The sequence below is a fragment of the Rhodnius prolixus genome, unplaced genomic scaffold, assembly GCF_049639745.1.
Source record: "Rhodnius prolixus isolate KJV_2025 unplaced genomic scaffold, Rpr scaffold_4, whole genome shotgun sequence".
NCBI classification, from domain to species: Eukaryota; Metazoa; Arthropoda; class Insecta; order Hemiptera; family Reduviidae; genus Rhodnius; species Rhodnius prolixus.
The window spans coordinates 29171227-29192315 of record NW_027411614.1 but is presented as its reverse complement, the minus strand read 5'-3'; the positions used below and the strand labels follow the sequence as shown (position 1 = coordinate 29192315).

Genomic DNA, 21089 nt, shown 5'->3' with positions numbered 1-21089 from the left:
CAAATTTGTGCTCTTGCGCACGTCATTTTCCTGAGTTGTATGCTATAGTTTTCTTGAATACAGATCCAGAAGTTGAGAAGACATTGAGAGTTGAAATTTTTTTGGGTCATGGTTTTGGTGTGAAATGGGGCCCTAATAACTCCCTAAGTAAACATCATATTATTCGTATGCAATTTTGTGCTCTTGCGCACGTCATTTTCCTTTGTTGTATGCTATAGTTTTCTTGAATACAGATCCATAAGTTGAAGAGATATTGAAAGTAGAAATTTTTTTGGGTCATGGTTTTACTGTGAAATGGGGCCCTAATAACTCCCTAAGTAAACATCATATTATTCGTATGCAAATTTGTGCTCTTGCGCACGTCATTTTCCTGAGTTGTATGCTATAGTTTTCTTGAGTACAGATCCAGAAGTTGAGAAGATATTGAGAGTTAAAATTTTTTTGGGTCATGGTTTTGCTGTGAAATGGGGCCCTAATAACTCCCTAAGTAAACATGATATTATTCGTATGCAAATTTGTGCTCTTGCGCACGTCATTTTCCTTTGTTGTATGCTATAGTTTTCTTGAATACAGATCCATAAGTTGAAGAGATATTGAGAGTTGAAATTTTTTTGGGTCATGGTTTTACTGTGAAATGGGGCCCTAATAACTCCCTAAGTAAACATCATATTATTCGTATGCAAATTTGTGCTCCTGCGCACGTCATTTTCCTGAGTTGTATGCTATAGTTTTCTTGAGTACAGATCCAGAAGTTGAGAAGATATTGAGAGTTGAAATTTTTTTGGATCATGGTTTTGCTGTGAAATGGGGCCCTAATAACTCCCTAAGTAAACATCATAGTATTCGTATGCAAATTTGTGCTCTTGCGCACGTCATTTTCCTGAGTTGTATACTACTGTTTTCTTGAGTACAGATCCATAAGTTGAGAAGATATTAAGAGTTGAAATTTTTTTGGGTCATGGTTTTGCTGTGAAATGGGGCCCTAATAACTCCCTAAGTAAACATCATATTATTCGTATGCAAATTTGTGCTCTTGCGCACGTCATGTTCCTTTGTTGTATGCTATAGTTATCTTGAATACAGATCCATAAGTTGAAGAGATATTGAGAGTTGAAATTTTTTTGGGTCATGGTTTTACTGTGAAATAGGGCCCTAATAACTCCCTAAGTAAACATCATATTATTCGTATGCAAATTTGTGCTCCTGCGCACGTCATTTTCCTGAGTTGTATGCTATAGTTTTCTTGAGTACAGATCCAGAAGTTGAGAAGATATTGAGAGTTGAAATTTTTTTGGGTCATGGTTTTGCTGTGAAATGGGGCCCTAATAACTCCCTAAGTAAACATCATAGTATTCGTATGCAAATTTGTGCTCTTGCGCACGTCATTTTCCTGAGTTGTATGCTATAGTTATCTTGAGTACAGATCCATAAGTTGTGAAGATATTGAAAGTTGAAATTTTTTTGGGTCATGGTTTTGGTGTGAAATGGGGCCCTAATAACTCCCTAAGTAAACATCATATTATTCGTATGCAAATTTGTGCTCTTGCGCACGTCATTTTCCTGAGTTGTATGCTATAGTTTTCTTGAGTACAGATACATAAGTTGAGAAGATATTGAGAGTTGAAATTTTTTTGGGTCATGGTTTTGGTGTGAAATGGGGCCCTAATAACTCCCTAAGTAAACATCATATTATTCGTATGCAAATTTGTGCTCTTGCGCACGTCATTTTCCTGAGTTGTATGCTATAGTTTTCTTGAATACAGATCCAGAAGTTGAGAAGACATTGAGAGTTGAAATTTTTTTGGGTCATGGTTTTGGTGTGAAATGGGGCCCTAATAACTCCCTAAGTAAACATCATATTATTCGTATGCAATTTTGTGCTCTTTCACACGTTATTTTACTGAGTTTTATGCGATAGTTTTCTTGAGTACAAATCCAAAAGTTGAGAAGATATTGAGAGTTGAAATTTCTTTGGGTCATGGTTTTGCTGTGAAATGGGGCCATTATACTCGTAACTCCCTAAGTAAACATCATATTATTCGTATGTAATTTTGTGCTGTAACACGTTATTTTACTGAGTTGTATGCTATAGTTTTCTTGATTACCGATCCAAAAGTTGAGAAGATATTGAGAGTTAAAATTATTTTTGGATCATGGTTTTGCTGTGAAATGGGCCCCTTATAACTCCCTAAGTAAACCTCATATTATTCGTAAGAAATTTTGTGCTCTTACATACGTTATTTTACTGAATTGTATGCTATAGTTTTCTTGAGTACAGATCCAAAAGTTGAGAAGATATTGAGAGTTGAAGTTTTTTTGGGTCATGGTTTTGTTGTGAAAGGGGTTTCTTATAACATCCTAAGTAAACATCATATTATTCGTATGCAATTTTGTGCTCTTACACGCGTTATTTTGCTGAGTTTTATGCTATAGTTTTCTTGAGTACAGATCCATACGTTGAGGAGATATTGAGAGTTGAAATTTTTTTGGGTCATGGTTTTGCTGTGAAATGGGGCCCTAATAACTCCCTAAGTAAACATCATATTATTCGTATGCAAATTTGTACTCTTGCGCACGTCATTTTCCTGAGTTGTATGCTGTAGTTATCTTGAGTACAGATCCATAAGTTGAGAAGATATTGAGAGTTGAAATTTTTTTGGGTCATGGTTTTGCTGTGAAATGGGGCCCTAATAACTCCCTAAGTAAACATGATATTATTCGTATGCAAATTTGTGCTCTTGCGCACGTCATTTTCCTGAGTTGTATGCTATAGTTTTCTTGAGAACAGATCCATAAGTTGAGAAGATATTGAGAGTATGTATGCAGTATGTATGTATGTATGCCCAAATATGCGGAATCACTTCAATTTTTTTAGATGAATGGTGTTCACACTGGCTAAATAGATTAATCAAAAGCAAGTATAATTATGATAATGCTGAAACAAAGGTATCCAACTTTGCTAAAAAATAAACAGGCTGTACTGACTTCTAACTAAGGCCACTAAGAGGGGTTCTTCTAGTAGAAGAAATCGACTGGACAGTAGACTAACTTGGAGTCTTCATTCCTGATTAGAGACCAGACTAAAGAGACAGTCAAATATGGCATCTTCTTGGACATAACTCCATTGATTGACAACTACATACAAATCTAAAGAGCTCAGCCATATTCAACATCCATATTCTTTCCAATCCAAAATTCACTGTCAAATCATTAATAAACCTTTCTAAGTTTCCAATTATACACTTTGTAGAGAACTCAATATCCTTTTATTACCGAAATAATCCACTCACGTTTCGTTAGATTCCACACTAATCTATCCAATCACCCTAATCCTATAGCTGTGATCCTCTTGTCCAATTCCCATCCAGACGGTGATGGCCGCTTGGTCATCTCGTGAAATTAAGCCTGAAATTAATACCCGCACAGTTCTAGCAATTGCTGGCATTTCGATCACGTCCCCAGCGGTTGCACTTAATACGCATTGTATTGTATGAGTTACCTAATTCGTTGCAAGATATAGTTATTTATTTGTTTTGTATAGCATGCAATAACAAATTAAAAAAGCATTGGTAAGCGCACAGAAAACGAAATACTAATACTGAATGATTTAAACCTGTTCAATGAGTTCCTTCTCACTATACATTTCAATAACTTTTACTAAAAATTATTTCTGTAAGAAATAAATAGTGGAGCATGTTGGTAAAGATACTACGTAACCTTCTCTTTTTTTTAGCAACGTGAATGAGATACATAAAGGTGATTACATAGCAACGCACTTTATCAGCTCTACAAGAGATTTGCACTTAAATCTTACATTCCTCAGAGATCTAAATCCTAAAGGCTATTGAAAAGTCTTTGACTATGAAATAAAACTAAAGGAAAGGGAAGGGTGGGGACGCCACCAACACTCAGAATACCTTCACTTATGCAATAACCAATATATTTGGTATATTTACAATTTTAAACTCATATACAAAACGGACCATGATCCAAATGAATAAAACTGAATTAATTAGACTTACAGGTTTTCTGACAATTAGACGACAGGTCTTCTGACTTAATTAGACTGACAAGTTTTCTGGCTTAAGTAGACTGACAGGTTTTCTGACTTAATTAGACTGACAAGTTCTCTGACTTAATTAGGCTGACATGTTTTCTGGCTTAATTAAACCGACAGGTTAATTAGACTGACAAGTTTTCTGACTTAATTAGACCGACAGGTTAATTAGACTGACAAGTTTTCTGACTTAATTAGACTGACAAGTTCTCTGACTTAATTAGGCTGACATGTTTTCTGGCTTAATTAAACCGACAGGTTTTCTGACTTAATTAGACTTATTATAACACTCACAAATTGATTTATCATAAGACAACAAAAGTAAATCGTTCAACCGGGCGGCTAATGGGTTGTCCAGTTCTTGGCGAAAACAGTACCAGCCAGACCGACGCTAAAATCCTGGCAATGGCGGACACACAGACATAATCCGTTGGCACCCCTACTCTCTTGAGATGCCCAAGGGCAACTGAACTTCTGCCTTGCACTGGCCACCATCCCCACTACGTCCAAACAACCAATGCTGCCAACGGACAATTGTCGCTCAAAGAAAATTCTGGTCAAGGGGGGCCGCAACTCCTTGCGAGGATCCAATATCCTCCCCCGCAGTGGACTCGCCAGAGTTCCACTCACTGATTTCGGGGCAGGAAGAGCTTGCTGACTGGCCCCCTGGTCGCTCCTGACATAGTTCAGACTTCTCCCACTCTTGCCACTTAATTGCGATTAATAGACTTCCTTGACATCAGGTAGAGATGCAATCTTGACATTGATGAAAGGCCAGCAGAGTCCGATGCCAGTGGTGGTGGAACGCTCTTCCTTCCCGTAGTTGACTCGTACGAGGGTTAAACGGTGCTGACTTGATACTGAAACCTTTCAAATTTAGACTGATTGACTAATTCCCTGGGGAAACTACTGACTGGCAGACTGATTAGAGAAATGGCCATGGATAAACTTGACTAACTGACTTAGAGCATGGCCATTGGACACTTGACTAATTGACTAAAAGAAAGGCCACAAGAAACTTGACTGTGGGAATGGCCATGAGGAAATCTTGACTGAGGGAATGGCCATTAAAATTTTGACGCACTGACAGAGGTAATGGCCATGAAAATCTTGACTGACAGACTGACTTACAAAGGGGATTAGGCTTGGTCATGGGCTGGAGGAAAAAGGTGGAGTACTAGTTTAATAGGAGGTTGGGACTTCAGGAGAAGGGGGACACTTGACTGATTGACTAACTTAGGGAATGGCCATAAGAAACTCGACGGAGTGACTAAGGGGATGGCCATGGATAAACTTAACTGTCTGAGGGAATTTGATTATTTGACTGACATAGGGAATGACCATGAGAAACTCGACGGAGTGACTAAGAGAATGGCCACAAGGATAATTTGACTAAGGGAATGGCCACGAGAAAACTTGACTAACTAACTAAGGGAATGGCCATAAGAAACTCGACGGAGTGACTAAGGGGATGGCCATGAATAAACTTAACTGTCTAACTGAGGGAATGCCCGTGAGGAAGATTTGACTATTTGACTGGCAAGGGGAATGACCATGAGAAACTCGACGGAGTGACTAAGAGAATGGCCACAAGAAAATTGACTGAGTGACTAAAGGTATGGCCAGGAGGATAATTTGACTAAGGGAATGGGAATGGCCACGAGAAAACTTTACTAACTAAGGGAATGGCCATAAGGAACTCGACGGAGTGACTAAGGGGATGGCCATGAGTATTTTGACAGACTGACTGACAAAGGGAATGGCAATAAGGAAACTCAACTGACAGACTGAGGGAATGGCCATGAGAATCTTGACTAACAGAATGGCCATAGGGAAACTTGATTGACTGACTGAGGGAATAGCTATAAGGAAAAATTGACTGACTAAAGGAATGGCTAAAGGGAAACTTGACTGCTGACTGAGGGAATGACCATGAGTAAACTTGACTTATCTGACAACCTGAAGGAATGGCCAGGGGAAAACTAGAAAAAGGGGGTCAGCAGGGGTATGACTTATAGACTGAAGGTCAATAGTGCGATAGAGTTCAAAAATTACTAAAGGTATAGACCCAAAGAGGAACACCCTTTAAGGCAAAACTAAAAACAAGGACAAAGACAGACATTGCCTAGACTGTCAGACAACCTACATATAGACTAAGTACAGTTAACAGATAATTTAAAAAGTAAACCTATCTTTAAAACCAAATCAAAGAGTGGCAAAGCATATATGTATAAAGACCAATGACAATAAAATATAGTTTAAAATATAAAACCAATTTTTAACAAAATTCAAAAGTGACAAGGATAGACAAGACTTACATATATACAATATATACTGACAACTGAATATAGTTTAAAATATAAAACCAATTTTTAACAAAATTCAAAAGTGACAAGAATAGACAAGACTTACATATATACAATATATACTGACAACTGAATATAGTTTAAAATATAAAACCAATTTTTAACAAAATTCAAAAGTGACAAGGATAGACAAGACTTACATGTATACAATATATACTGACAACTGAATATAGTTTAAAATATAAAACCAATTTTTAACAAAATTCAAAAGTGACAAGAATAGACAAGACTTACATATATACAATATATACTGACAACTGAATATAGTTTAAAATATAAAACCAATTTTTAACAAAATTCAAAAGTGACAAGGATAGACAAGACTTACATATATACAATATATACTGACAACTGAATATGGTTTAAAATATAAAACCAATTTTTAACAAAATTCAAAAGTGACAATGCATAGACAAGACATGTCTATATAGACTAATGAAAACTTAATATAGTTTCAAATATAAATTTTAAAACAAGTTTAAAAAGTGACATGGCACTAATGACAATTCAATACAATTTAAAATACAATGGAATTTTTTTTTTTAAAAACAAAATTCAATCAAAGGTATTCTGAGAGTCTTCCCGGGTTTCGCCTCAGCATGAAAAGTCTTTGACTATGAAATAAAACTAAAGGAAAGGGAAGGGTGGGGACGCCACCAACACTCAGAATACCTTCACTTATGCAATAACCAATATATTTGGTATATTTACAATTTTAAACTCATATACAAAACGGACCATGATCCAAATGAATAAAACTGAATTAATTAGACTTACAGGTTTTCTGACAATTAGACGACAGGTCTTCTGACTTAATTAGACTGACAAGTTTTCTGGCTTAAGTAGACTGACAGGTTTTCTGACTTAATTAGACTGACAAGTTCTCTGACTTAATTAGGCTGACATGTTTTCTGGCTTAATTAAACCGACAGGTTAATTAGACTGACAAGTTTTCTGACTTAATTAGACCGACAGGTTAATTAGACTGACAAGTTTTCTGACTTAATTAGACTGACAAGTTCTCTGACTTAATTAGGCTGACATGTTTTCTGGCTTAATTAAACCGACAGGTTTTCTGACTTAATTAGACTTATTATAACACTCACAAATTGATTTATCATAAGACAACAAAAGTAAATCGTTCAACCGGGCGGCTAATGGGTTGTCCAGTTCTTGGCGAAAACAGTACCAGCCAGACCGACGCTAAAATCCTGGCAATGGCGGACACACAGACATAATCCGTTGGCACCCCTACTCTCTTGAGATGCCCAAGGGCAACTGAACTTCTGCCTTGCACTGGCCACCATCCCCACTACGTCCAAACAACCAATGCTGCCAACGGACAATTGTCGCTCAAAGAAAATTCTGGTCAAGGGGGGCCGCAACTCCTTGCGAGGATCCAACAGCTATAAAACCCAATCCTCTGCCATAAATACTGATAAAGTTCAGTCACGGATTACAAAGGTTTATAGTGCACATATACTTTCTAGTTTGTTGCACTTTGTAACTCAGAGTCAAGGTTAAAATGCTAGTCAATAAATATTTTCAACTCATATCTCTTCCTCTGCTTTGGGCAGCGTGATTCTTCAGAGTTCATATCCAATTCTGGTTTAAAATACGAATCGCACTTAAAACTTTTACCACAAACTTGCTTACAGTATACTCTTTTAGCTACCATCCTCATTATGGGCGTTCTAAAATGTGTTTACAATAGACATACCCCCCCCTCTTGATAGGGAAAACAGAGAGGGATTCTCCATATTTCTCGGTGTCACATTTTCCCATAAAGAAAGACTGATGTTATTAATAGGTCAGTTGATGTACTATCTGGATAGGGCGAATGAAATGAACGACACAGGCCCACACGTGTGGCTATAAAACTGTCGCCTCACAGCATCCTTATATTCCCACGACAGTGAGTGAGTCATTCTTGAATAAAAGTGCTATATAAAGTGGAAAAAAAAAAAAAAACATTTCACATAATAACTTTTTGTACCCTAAAAGTACCCAGTCTCTTGGGAAGTACAAGGCAATAACAGAGAAATTTATTCAAGACTTCTGTAAAAACCTGAATTGTTAACCATGGACTCGAAACAAAAATAGCAAGTGTATCTTTATTTGTGAATTTAATTAAGAAATCGTACATTAATATTGGATCAACTTATAAACAAGTTCATTATTCAATTTCTCAGATTTCAAAGTTTTAAGTCATTATTATTGTACTCTATACAATTGTGTAATTCATTAGCGGAATTTTTTTAATGATTAAAAGTTTTAATTACAAAAAAAAAGCTGTTATATTTAAGTTTTATTTTATTTCCTTTACTCCTAGTAAGAAGAACTATAATCATCCTAAAATAGAAAAAAAAATAGAAACAGTCAGTTGGTCAGGCGAGGGAATTAGCAATTTTCTTCTTTTGTAAACTACAGGATGTATGCGGAAGAGAGGTAGAAACTTCTGGAGGTGATTCAGCAGCTCAAATGCAACAAAAAATATTCTATTCACTTTGGCCCGGTTCTCAATAGTGTCCCAAGATATTTGCATTTTTAACTTTTCCGTCGATTTTCGCGTTTTTCACCATAAAAACGTTCGTAACTTTTCTATCCTTTATCCTACAACAAATCTGCTTATTCCAAATGAAAGAGCATTTATTTTCCTATAAATTTGCTTAATGCAGAGCCTCAAAACCTTTCTAATAACAATGAAATTTTTACTTTAATGTCTAAAATATTAGTTCGCGATGATTTTTGTTAAAATCAACTGCATTTTTTTCAATGATTGATGAATCAAGGAATTACATAATTTAAAAAAAAGTTGCGCATTTATTGAGCTTCAAGACCATATGGATTTTGGGGGGGGGTTTAATAAAACCCTACTCCGAACAGAGGGGTGTAAATGCAGAAAACTGGGATTTTGCGTAACCGACTTTTCACTACTAATTTACTCAAATGTCAATTTTTGGAGAAGGAACAAAAAGAAAAGTAACCATTTTAGTTTTTCACAATTATTATTTAGTAAAGCGGAATTAAAAAATAAAATAGCAATAAAACGTTGCTGAATCACCTCCAGAAGTTTCGACCTCTCCCCCATGTACACCCAGTATATTCAAGCCAAGGCTATATATACAACCAGGATTGTTTGAATTTTGGAATGTAATCATTCTAAAATAGAAGAAAATAAAAAGTAAAATTAATCGAAGGACACTTCAAGTATCGTCAAGTTGTGTGATCGTCAAGAACTGCACCGAAAAGATTATGTTAATAAACAAAAATCAAAATTTGACAATTTTACTTCTTTACCTAAAACTCCTTAACAAAAACTTACAGTTTTAAAAGTTAAGTATGAGGGTTGATTAAACGCCAAAAGGTGCACAAAAAAGTCCAGTAGGGAAGCTTTAACCACTTCTTAAAATCGAATTAAGCGTTGTAGAAAAATTAGTAACAATAGTTTTAGAGAGGACCTGACCGGCAAGGGGCAAACTCGTCTACTAAAGATACTTAGCGTCGAAACCAATAAAAAATGCAAATATACTTCACTTTTTGAACCAAATAACACGAATATTTGAAAATAGGTTCACGAAACGATAACTTTATATGTTTGCAAAACTTCCCCTTAGTAGGAGTAAGAACACAACGTCGCTATAATGGTACGTAGGGGAGCCCTAACTCTTTCACTCTGCCAAATTTTATTAAAATCGGGCTAAGATTTACAGAATTATTAGTAATAATAATTTTGGATGGGGTCTCACACACATGGGGCTAACTCCTCTCCCATTCGATGTACAACCCTCAAAAGGCACATCTACATCAAGTTCCGAATCGAATGACACCTCATTCATGAAAATCGGTTCTCGCGTTTAGGCTCTACGTTGTTTACAAAAAAGGTAACAAGAACAATAACAACAAGAACAAGAACATTTTCTGAAAATGCCGTTTTTGCTCATTTTCAGCAAAGTATTTCTCGAAATCTATTTAATAATCTATGTTGTTGCAAAAAAATTAAAGTCATAAAGGAGGATTTGCACTATATTTTAAAGAATATTTGAAAATTTTATTTTTTATAGATAAAGAGAAAAAAATGGTCAAAGTTGGGTGTTTTTCAGCGTTACGCTTTTTTGTGCATTTTTTGACGATCAACCGGACAGTTTTAATTCAAATTGAATTTCCTAATATATTTGTATTTTTTTTACAAAAACGCAGATTGATTTTCGAAAAAAATAAGCCAAAATTGGCAAAAAAAGGCATTTTCAAAAATTGTTCTTGTTGTTATTATTATTACTTTTTTTTTGTAAACAACAAAGCACCGAAACGCATGGCCAGATTTTCATGAATGTGGTGTCATTTGATTCGAAATTTTACAAGTTGTAAAGTCACTGGAACATAATCTTGCTATACTTTCTTTACTTGGTAAAGTTCTTGAAAATGCTGAACAGCTATTCCTTCTTATCTCTATTTATTGGAAAAAGGCTGATGATGTCGAAAATGAATTATGAATAAAGATATCATCAGACATTTTTTTTTAGAGTAGTAGGGATATTCGCCAATCATCGATTCATCTCAAAACTGTTACATAAAGTTTCTTAAAAAATATTCAAAATGGTACCATGGGCCCATCAGGGAACTTGACAGCCCGGAAATGGGTGCACAGTAAAACGGTACTTCTCATTCCTCACTTTTCAGCAAGTGAATGAAATAGAGTTTGTACAAATACGCGGTTGCCGAAAGGACTAGCAAGCAACCACTGCGGTCATTCATAAATATTTGTCGGTGGTTTTCACCATGACAAATGATCTGTACCAGTTTGTAACTATAGCAACTGTCATCTCAACAGATTTATCCTGTCAACATTTGTATATATACGAATGGTATTGTCTGTGTGCCTGTGAGTGTAGGCAGGAGGAGTGGAGAGGTAGACAGACAAAGAGAGTTTATGATTAGTTGACCCCAGGCTGGGCGGCGAGATACGGATATCCCAGAGGCTGGGTCCACCACTCAACCCCCTTTCAGTCTTTCTTCACCTCATCCATTACTTGTGGCCACTATCCACAGCCGCAGATATTCTCTAGCTCAACAAATTTATGTGTTTGTCCTCCAAAAGTCACACGTTCACAAAATGGCCAGCTAGTTACGTCGACTCCACTTTACCGGCCTAGACAGGATGTTAGTTTCGGCTAAATGTTTCCTTTGTTTTCCCGTTATAATTGCTATATTCATTTCTATAATTTGTTGAATTTTGCATTCATGGTAATTGTGACGGTAAAATATATTGTATTTACACGACGATTATATTACGAGAGTGGACACTATTGTTCATTTATAAATTAAATTAAACTTTTTGTAACTTTATTTAACGTGACAATTAAAGACTCAAGGGAGAGCGCCATTCAAAGTTACAACATGGCCGCACGCTTGTTCACAGTTCACACTAGATAAAATGAGATAAATTTTACCAAACAAGATCAAGTCAAGTTGGATTAACTCTATATTTTGGGCTAAATAAAGTGTAGAGATGAAGATTTCTGTCCAATGATATCCTAAAAGAGAGCAGTGATTTTAGTAAGGGGTGTGCGATGGCAGAGGTTTCCAATAATGGTGTAAATTAATTGTATCCATTATTCACCCCCTAACCAACAACCCCTTAAAGAGTATGCAATTGATGGACTCAGCCAGCTACAGTTAATAAAGTTTAATTGTTAGCATCAAAACGGTTTTATCCATTATCTTACCTTGATCTGTTTTATTGGCAAACCTCACTGCAGGTTGTATCTGAAACAAAGTAGATGGTACATTTTAGTTGAAAAATACAATAAGATAAAGTATACACAGCGCCCAGCTCATTTAAAGCTATGCGCAAAGGGACAATTAACTAGTATCCAAGGACTGGTATAATCTATGCTTCAGACTTCAGAAAGGCCAAAGGTTTGCATACTTGTTAGTAAGATGTAGGGTGTGTGAAGAGCAAAGATGTTGTCTTTTAGTTAAGTCACGTTAGTGTCTTCATGTAGAGAGCTTTTTGTGTACATGTGTTGCTGTTAAACAAAGCGGCCTTTTCTACAATATGTAGCACTTTATTTTGAAAAGTTTGTAATCATTTAGTATGTGTGTTGCTAGTGGCTGTTTGGAGATGTCACGATGGTTCTGGAGAGGGTGTTTTACGAGTAGTACATTGCAGGGAAGTTAGAATAGAGTGTGTTTGTAGATGGGCGGATTTAATTGTTTCAGTCCGTCGTACGCTTGATGCAGCTTTTTTTCCCTTTTATCTTGATGTGTAGTCTCCTGGTGTCTTAAATTCAGGGCTAAGACGCACTCCTTGGTGCTTGGGTTTCTAGAAAATGTTCAAAAATTCAAAAAATTTAGCATGACCTTTATACTTTTGCTTACCTCGTAACAGACAAAATAATAAATGATCGAGTAAACAGGCACTTTCAGAAGCAAGATTCTTACCAAAAGATTATTGTGCTCTCAGTGGTTCTATACCGATCAAGAAAATAAAAATTTTACCAAAAAAAAAGAGATATTTTTTGACGAAATGTTGATGTTTGTACGTTGACAAAAATATTGTGCATATTTTTGTAACTCAGGCTAGAAACATATGAGGCGTGGCTATTAAATAACGAGACTGATGCTGCTACAGAAAAGCTATGCATGCGCCAAATCCTAACCACCGACAGCTGTGCAGCGTAAAGCCTTCTCTTTCGATTGCAGCGTCTCACGTGTTTGTAGAGAAATCTGTTTGACCGGAACCGTTGTTTGTGTAAGAGGTGTTAGTTTCGTTTTGCCGAAAACATGATACTACACATGTAGTAGAGCAATGAATTGTCGTGAAATTTCACATGAAACTTGGTAAAACCGCTACTGAGACTTATCTTTTATTAAAAGAAGTTAATGGCGATGAATGTTTAATACGTGTGCGAGTTTTTGAGTGGTTCAAGCGTTTCCAAGATGGCCGAGAAGACGTCGGAAATGATGACCACCCGGTTCGCCCTACCACATCCAAAACGGATGAAAATATCGATTATAATTAATCAACATTACTACCGTGAGGTGCTTGCTCAACTCCGTGAAAGAGTAAGGAAAAAACGACCCGATTTGTGGAAGAACAAGTCATGGGTTCTCCATCAAGAGAACGCGCCTGCTCACACTGCATTGTCTGTCAAGACGTTTCTAGCTAAGTACAACTTCCCAGTTTTAGGCCATCCGCCTTATTCGCCTGACCTGGCCCCATGTGACTTTTATCTGTTCCCCAAAGTCAAATCTGCATTAAAAGGAACACGATTTCAGCCCGTTGAAGCTGTGAAAGAAAAAGCGGCACGCGTCATGCAGGAACTGACAGAAAAAGACTTCCAGCACTGTTTGGAACAATGGTAAATTCGCATGGAGCGTTTTAGGGATTGGGGAGGGGTGTATATTGAAGGTAACTAAATATGTATAAATTTAAAAATAGCAATGGTCTCGTCATTTAATAGCCACACCTCTTATTTGGGAATATTTTAGATGACTTATCATTTAGTTTAACATAAATTAGGTAAAACATCTAAACCATACTTTGTTGCTATTCGTCGCACATTTCAGACTAAGTGAATCATAAAACTAAAATTAAAAAATTCAATCACAATTCTCCTCCAATAAGTTCCCTTAGAAGAACGAACAGAAATTGATACTTCATGCCTGTAACCATAGCATAACCTAAGCATAGAGAAAAGGATGGAATAAATAACAGCGTTTCCCAGGGCAATATAATCCTGCATGGGCCCAGGAAATCTCTTTAGAGCTACCTATCACGCAGTATTAACTCATTGCAATTATGCAAAGCTCTCGGAAACGATGGAATTATTTATAAATGCATCCGGATTTTCTTATCTAATTGGATTCAGTACCATTTATACTTACACAGGGATGCTTTAGAATTGATATTTTTGTGGATGAGAGGAAAATCTAAATAAAAACCATTTAGATAATAGTACAATTAACGATCTACCCAATTATAAAGCCAGGTCTTTGTGAATATTGTTATATAAAAATATGTGACACACGCATAAATTGCTTCTAGAGTAATTTTCGAAGTCCTGAAAGTGAAGAAACTAAATTACCAAATAATGTATTTGGCTTCAATGTAAACTAAATTGAGTAAAACGATTTTTTTGGACAGAATAGGAACACCCACTAGGCTAGCAATGTTCTATTTTGAGAATGGCCAGCTGCAGGATTCACTCTACGAGTATATAATACCACTGATATAGTAGAAAAGAACTCCAGAATCGATTAAAAGCAATTCTTTATTTATTTTTACGTTGTTTTTTTCTGAACTTAAACAAATGGTTAAATTAATAAATTAGGAACTACATTGCACATGCCAATCTTGCCTTAAGTGCAGAAATGCTTTTCTTTTATCAGCGATTGTGGTCAGTCTCGTATTAATTGCATTGGTATGATGTTGTTGCCTAGTATGATTGGTGTCCACCTGAAAGATCGTGATGCACACGACTGCATCTGCAGTCTTTCTTTCTCTCCTAATTCAGGCGAAAGATCTTGGGTAATCTTAGTGCAACAAACTTATCAAAATAAACAAATCAAATCATTGGAGCCTGTTTTAATTCTAAACCACTCAAAATTCGACACTTAATGTAGGCTAACTTTGTCCTAGGTAGACCTGAGTTGAAATTTCAAATTAGAACTCACAGTGACTCTTTTTTTTTTAATTGTGTTGACCACCCACCAATCTGCACACAGAAATCAATTTGAATAAATAACTTTATAAATGACCTTAACACTGCATTGCCAATGCTCGAACTTAGTCAGTTATTGCCAATGTGGAGTCATATTGATTTTTAACATTGACATATTTTTATCTTTTTTTATATTGATTTCAATTTCAATAATAAAATTTGCATTAAAGGATGAGAAAGAATAGGAATTAAGAACTAAAAAACAAATTTTGTCCACAAATAGGCTTTAACATTTCACGCAGAAGGAATTAACTTCAACTTAGGATCGCAGTAATTTCAATATTTTCTAGAACCCTGATTGGCTGCCTTCTGATCAGGGACTTTTTCATTTTTTTAATTACATTCACTATTTTCTCAATTACTGTGCGCTGTTGACAGGGACCGGAAATTACCCAATTCGCTGCAAGTTTTTGCTGCAATTCGGACAGAAAATAAATTCTAGAAAGAGGTTGTATTGTGTCTGGACACTTTTCTATGAAAATTATGTAAATTTATCAAATAAGCATTTAGGCAATAATCTGGAGTTAAGTTAATAACAGAAAGTCTACTTATATTACCAATCAGGAGTCGAAATGACTCCGATATTTTTACGTGTAAAGCTAATCTGGAGTCAAAATGACTCTTATGATTCAAGTAAACTAAACTGTTAAAAAGAAACTAAGAATTCCACAGTCTTTAGCTCGTGACTATCAAATGACGAGAGAGTGGAGGAAACCATATCTAAGAGCATTTCGAGATAGCTATGAGATGTGGGGAAACAGAGACCATTCCTATTTTTTTTTTTTTTTTTTGGAGTCAAATTGACTCCGGATTGGCAATGCAGTGTTAATATATATTTTTTTTTTATGAAGCAAATTCATAATAAAAAATCAGCACGATCACAGAAGTTCTTCTAAGAGGAGTAAGGGAAAGTACAAAAAGGATCCATGCCACCACATTAATCTAATAACTTCCTAAAGCTAATAAAAGTATAAAATTTCTTCACAACTAACTCTCATTAACCATCTTGACTTTTACTTTACTTTAAGGGCTGCAAAAAAAAAAATAATAATAAAATAAAATAAACAGGTCTTTAAAGTCAGTCTTTTATAAGATCTAGGTTCTTTTAAAACGAAACTTTGCCATTTATACGTCTAAAGTTAGTGGAGTGTAAGATATCCTCTTTAAAGTGGCATTCACAAAGTTCATGCTCTTTGAAATCTGTCTTTATTAATGTTAATCACCTCGTTTAATTTTCAAAAAGATTCCCTCTTTCTGTTGAGTTTTATAAAGATTTATTTTAAATTAATCGAATTCCCTCGGGTTCATTGAGAATAAATATTTATTTATTTCTGCGAATAATTAGAATTATTCTCTAAGAGGAGCAGGTTACAATATGGACAATTTATAGAGGTGGAGCGAAGGAATTAACTAATGTAAGTGAACTTGTCAAAGTATCTAATTACTGGGTCTTTAATAGATGTTTTATGTACTCTACTCTTTTATTTGCTCAGTTAAGCACATAATAAAGCTCGCCAAACCAAGTCCTGCTTGCTTGCTCTCTGATGAATTACATGTAAAATTAACCTTCTTACGTACAACTTAAAGTTATTTCATTTCACTAACTTACAACTAACAAACTTATTGAAAATCAACATGTTACAAAAAAAATGGTAGTATGTATTCATAAATGTTCGTCTCGCACACTAAAGCTAAATGATGTTTAACCAATTTTTCCAACAGCAAATAGCGCAATAACTCAATTCTTTTTTGGCTCTCTCGGCTCCTTTGTAATCAGTTTTCTGCCACACAGTTTACAATAAAACATCTTCCCGAAAAAAGGAAAGCTATGGATTTCGACCGAATCTCGTCTGATATCCTTCGTTCCCTAACTAGGAAAGAGAAGTGATCTTAACCACAATGTTATTATTCATTCCTCCGAAATGCAATATGTAACCAAACCTGCGAAAATTCTCCATTTTCCCCACAACCAGGGCTTCCTTAATAATCCTTATCCTTTTTTCCCCAACCTTGGCTCTTGATCACCACCTACTTACTTGCAAATTCCTTAAAATCATTCTCGCTATCCTTCAACGATTTCCTTTCTGGTCTTACCACTTTTTTCCCTTTAAAATGTGCCCTCGTATAACTGTCCACATTTGCTTTCAATTCTCTCCAAATCTAATTAATCTAACCTTTTCCCTTTAAATTCAGCGACAATATCAAACAACGCATAAAACCAGAAAACCTCTTTATGGTTTCTACAAGCCCCATACTCCAGTTTAGGCTCAAACATTCTCCGAAAAATGTTTCTAATTCAAATTTCGAAGCATACTTTTTTCGCTTGCTTTAATAACTAAGTCTTCACTTACGACAATACATAGCCCAGTTTGAGGTCACTGCTAAACAATTATTATAACAAATAATTACAATAAGGATGATTTGTTATTATTTTTATATTTTTATTTTACAACTCTTTAGGATTCAAGAACATGTATTACCGTAAGAATCAATTTGAAATATTACACAAATTTAAATTAAATAAACCTAGATTAAATATTAAAAGTTTTTGTAAATAGGATGACAATGCAACAGTATACAGACAATCAATATTCAGGATGTTGAAATGTAATAATAATAACAATAATACAATGAAGGATATCATTATATACATATATGTATAATATGTATAACATATATATAATGTCGGAGGCAGCATTAAGACGCCGCATAACCAAGCCAAGTAACTCCTTGTAATATTCTATGATTTAAAGCAATTGACTGAATAGACAACATAAATTCTGTTTAACTGCTATTAAGATATAATAGATATATTAATAGATGGCGTTTTAGTGTAATATTAGATAAATTAGCCTGATTATCAAATAAGAATATTAATAAAATATTCTAATGTTATAAAGAAATTTCTATTAAAAATTTAATATATTTATTTTTATCGTGTATTAAAATTGAATTAAATGTGGATAAATCTGAGAGCCTTCCTAAAAGCCGCGTTTTTCAACCGAGTGCCGCCAGTTTGCGGAAAACTTTGACCTGTTTACGTTGAAAAGAATTCCTTACGCAAAAAATGATAATAATGAAATTTTTTTTAGATATTTTTTACGTTAATGCCATAATTTTCGAATCTAGAATACATAGTTTTGTCTGTTTTTGGTGATTTTTCGCAAATGTTTAATTACTTATATATAAAGGGTGACCAGAGTTATATGCTCCACCCACTTTTTTTTTTAACGGCGGGAAATTTCGAAAAAATAAAAAACACGTATTTAATCATTTTTAGTCTAGTTTATTTCCAGTGATTGACCCATTTTTTTAAACCCCTGTATCTCGAGATGCAGCATCCAACTTTTGTCTTACAAATGGAACCTTATATTTTTTTGTTGCATATTTTTATAGTATTTGAGCTCCTAAAAAAACAAAAAAAATTTTTTTGAAATCGGTTGGGTTTTTCAAAAGTTATGGTAATTTAAAATATGAAAAACAAAGTTCACTTTATTGCCAAAATTACGTTATTTTTTCTAAAGAATCTGTTCAAACTGGGCACCATCAACGGATAGGCAAGCCAAAACACTGGACTCCCACGCTTTGCTTGTAGCAGCACTTATGGAGGCGAAGTCAAGATCTAGGCAGGCTAAAGTTATTCGACGTTCAGGTTATTTTTTCTACAAACGTTTGGTGTGGAGTTTTAGGAAATCAATTAATTGGCCCATACTTCTACAAAGAGAACTTAACTGGTGCAAGGTATCTTTTTTAAGGAGACATTTTGCCAGTTCTGCTTGAAGATGTTCATCTTCAACATCGGCTAGATATGTATTTTCAACAAGATGGTTGCCCGGCACATAATGCAAGAGTTGTTCGAGATTACCTGGACAGAAATTTCCTTGAAAAGTGCTTAGGGACTCATTGTCTGATCCAATGGCCACCTCGATTTCTGCACTTAATCCCAATGGACTAGTTTTTGTGGGGATATCTAAAAAATAAAGTGTACAGTAACCTTAGTCGATGGTCTGAAACATCGAATAACTAGTCTGCCTAGATCTTGACTTCGCCACCATAAGTGCTGCTACAAGCAAAGCGTGGGAGTCCAGAGTTTTGGCTTGCCTATCCGTTGATGGTGCCCAGTTTGAACAGATTCTTTAGAAAAAATAACGTAATTTTGGCAATAAAGTGAATTTTTTTTTTCATATTTTAAATTACCATAACTTTTGAAAAACTGGTCTGAGAGTCATAAAAAGATTGAGAAACGCTGACTAAAAGAATCTGGAGTGGACACTTAACACTTAACTTAATTAACATTCTCTTCTCACAATGTACGTAATACATCTTAAAAACTTAAAATTTGAAGCACTAAGCTAGTTATTCAGGCAAGGTTGTTGTGTAAAGTACTCGTAAAGTAATTTTTTTCAGGTAGTACTTTACGTTAAACTACTAAATTAGGGTTCGCAGTCGGAGGCGACAAACAAAATTTAACATAAAGTTCTCATATTAACCATTAAATAAAATCCAAGGCCTAAGACCGGGAATCGAACTCAGTACCACAATACATCTTAGCTTTGCGAGCCTCGCCTCTAACATCTAAGCTACCGTGGCACCTGAGATTGATGTGTATGTACGTCAGTATTACACAACATCACACAGATGGGATCATTTTCTAACAATAAAAAATAATAATTTCTAAAAAATAGAAAATCTAGTCAGTAACGTAGTACGGCCGGGTGACCGATTTGAATTGAAGGCTTACTGTTGCTAGACTGACCGCACAATAATGCTCATTCTCACAAAGAAAAATAAAGACCAATTTGTAGAGAGAGAAATCTTTTTTAAAATGATTTTTTTAAAGAAATTTTTCACAAATAAATCATCGGACATTACGTTAGGTGAGTGGTTAACGGTTTGCTCCGCTAGTGAAGTCTAGTACTTTGTGGTATTGTATTACATTTCTGTTGGTCGCCTTAGATTTTCTTTAATGAGCAAAACTGACAGTAATTGTAAATAGAATGTTTGCTATACACTTCCGATCCAAAATAATGATGTTCCTGCTAGAAAAATGATGCAGATAGAAACTATTTATTCACTGTGTAAAATGTAAGTAGATGAGAGTTATGCGCTATGTCCCAGTTAGTCGTGTGGCCGACAGATAGAAAAGCTAAAAGTGGATTAAATGTCGCTTGGAGTGAATTAATTCTCCAGAACAGAATCACTTACTGTTCTAAACTTCATGTATTTAATCGTGCCACCGGATCTATACATTAAGTTAAAAATTTCAAGTTCGAAGAGGAATGAAAATACAAACTCGCTGGAAAATTACTGACATTCTTTATCGAGCCAAATTGCATTATTTATGGTGAAACTCACTCCCATCCAATATTTCTGCTTACTTTAAAATTACGCTTGGACTACACAATTAAAGTGTTGAATAGATACGATTGCTGGAAATGGATTACTGGGTTTGTTGCTCAAATAGATAATAAAGGCAAATCAGTCCTGATTTAGAGCTTAATGAATCATTGTGAGTTTCTAAATTCACATTCACTAAATCAGTATAAGACTGCTGTGACACTTTCAGAAAAACTGTTTGTGGCTGCAGACTCATTTTTAAATGAAATATAATAAAAACTAACATAACCTCTCGACAAAATGGGCACACAGGAATCCATATGCGATTGAAATCCTTGATGTTTATAATTATTTAATTTTTGGCTCTTAATAAAAAAAAAATTATTATTAAAAGGATGTTAAATCGCATCCCTGATATTGATAATTTGAGAAAATAGTTACAGCTTAGACTGAATCATCTTCTTAAATCCGATTCCGTCACACCTTAAATACGTATCTCTTTAACAAAAACTTACAGTTTAAAATGTTAAGTATAAGGGTTGATTAAACGCCAAAAGGTACACAAATCAGCAAGCACCCAACATTTCATTAATTCTTCATTAA

At 35.1% G+C, this 21089-nt stretch overlaps 1 protein-coding gene and 2 long non-coding RNA genes across 3 annotated transcripts in view; 2 read left to right on the top strand and 1 right to left on the bottom strand.

The window, feature by feature from the left end:
• Positions 1-21089, bottom strand: part of LOC141456485 (uncharacterized) — a 638647-nt gene that overhangs the window by 417894 nt on the left and 199664 nt on the right. The window contains exon 3 of the mRNA XM_074132515.1: positions 12150-12189. The gene's annotated coding sequence lies outside the window, so the exon portion shown is untranslated. The remainder of the gene's footprint in view (positions 1-12149; positions 12190-21089) is intronic.
• On the top strand, positions 4056-4403 carry LOC141455386 (uncharacterized). Its single transcript, XR_012459241.1, has 2 exons — positions 4056-4177; positions 4221-4403. It is a non-coding gene; the product is annotated as an uncharacterized lncRNA (long non-coding RNA).
• Positions 7234-7581, top strand: LOC141455385 (uncharacterized). The gene is made up of 2 exons (XR_012459240.1): positions 7234-7355; positions 7399-7581. It is a non-coding gene; the product is annotated as an uncharacterized lncRNA (long non-coding RNA).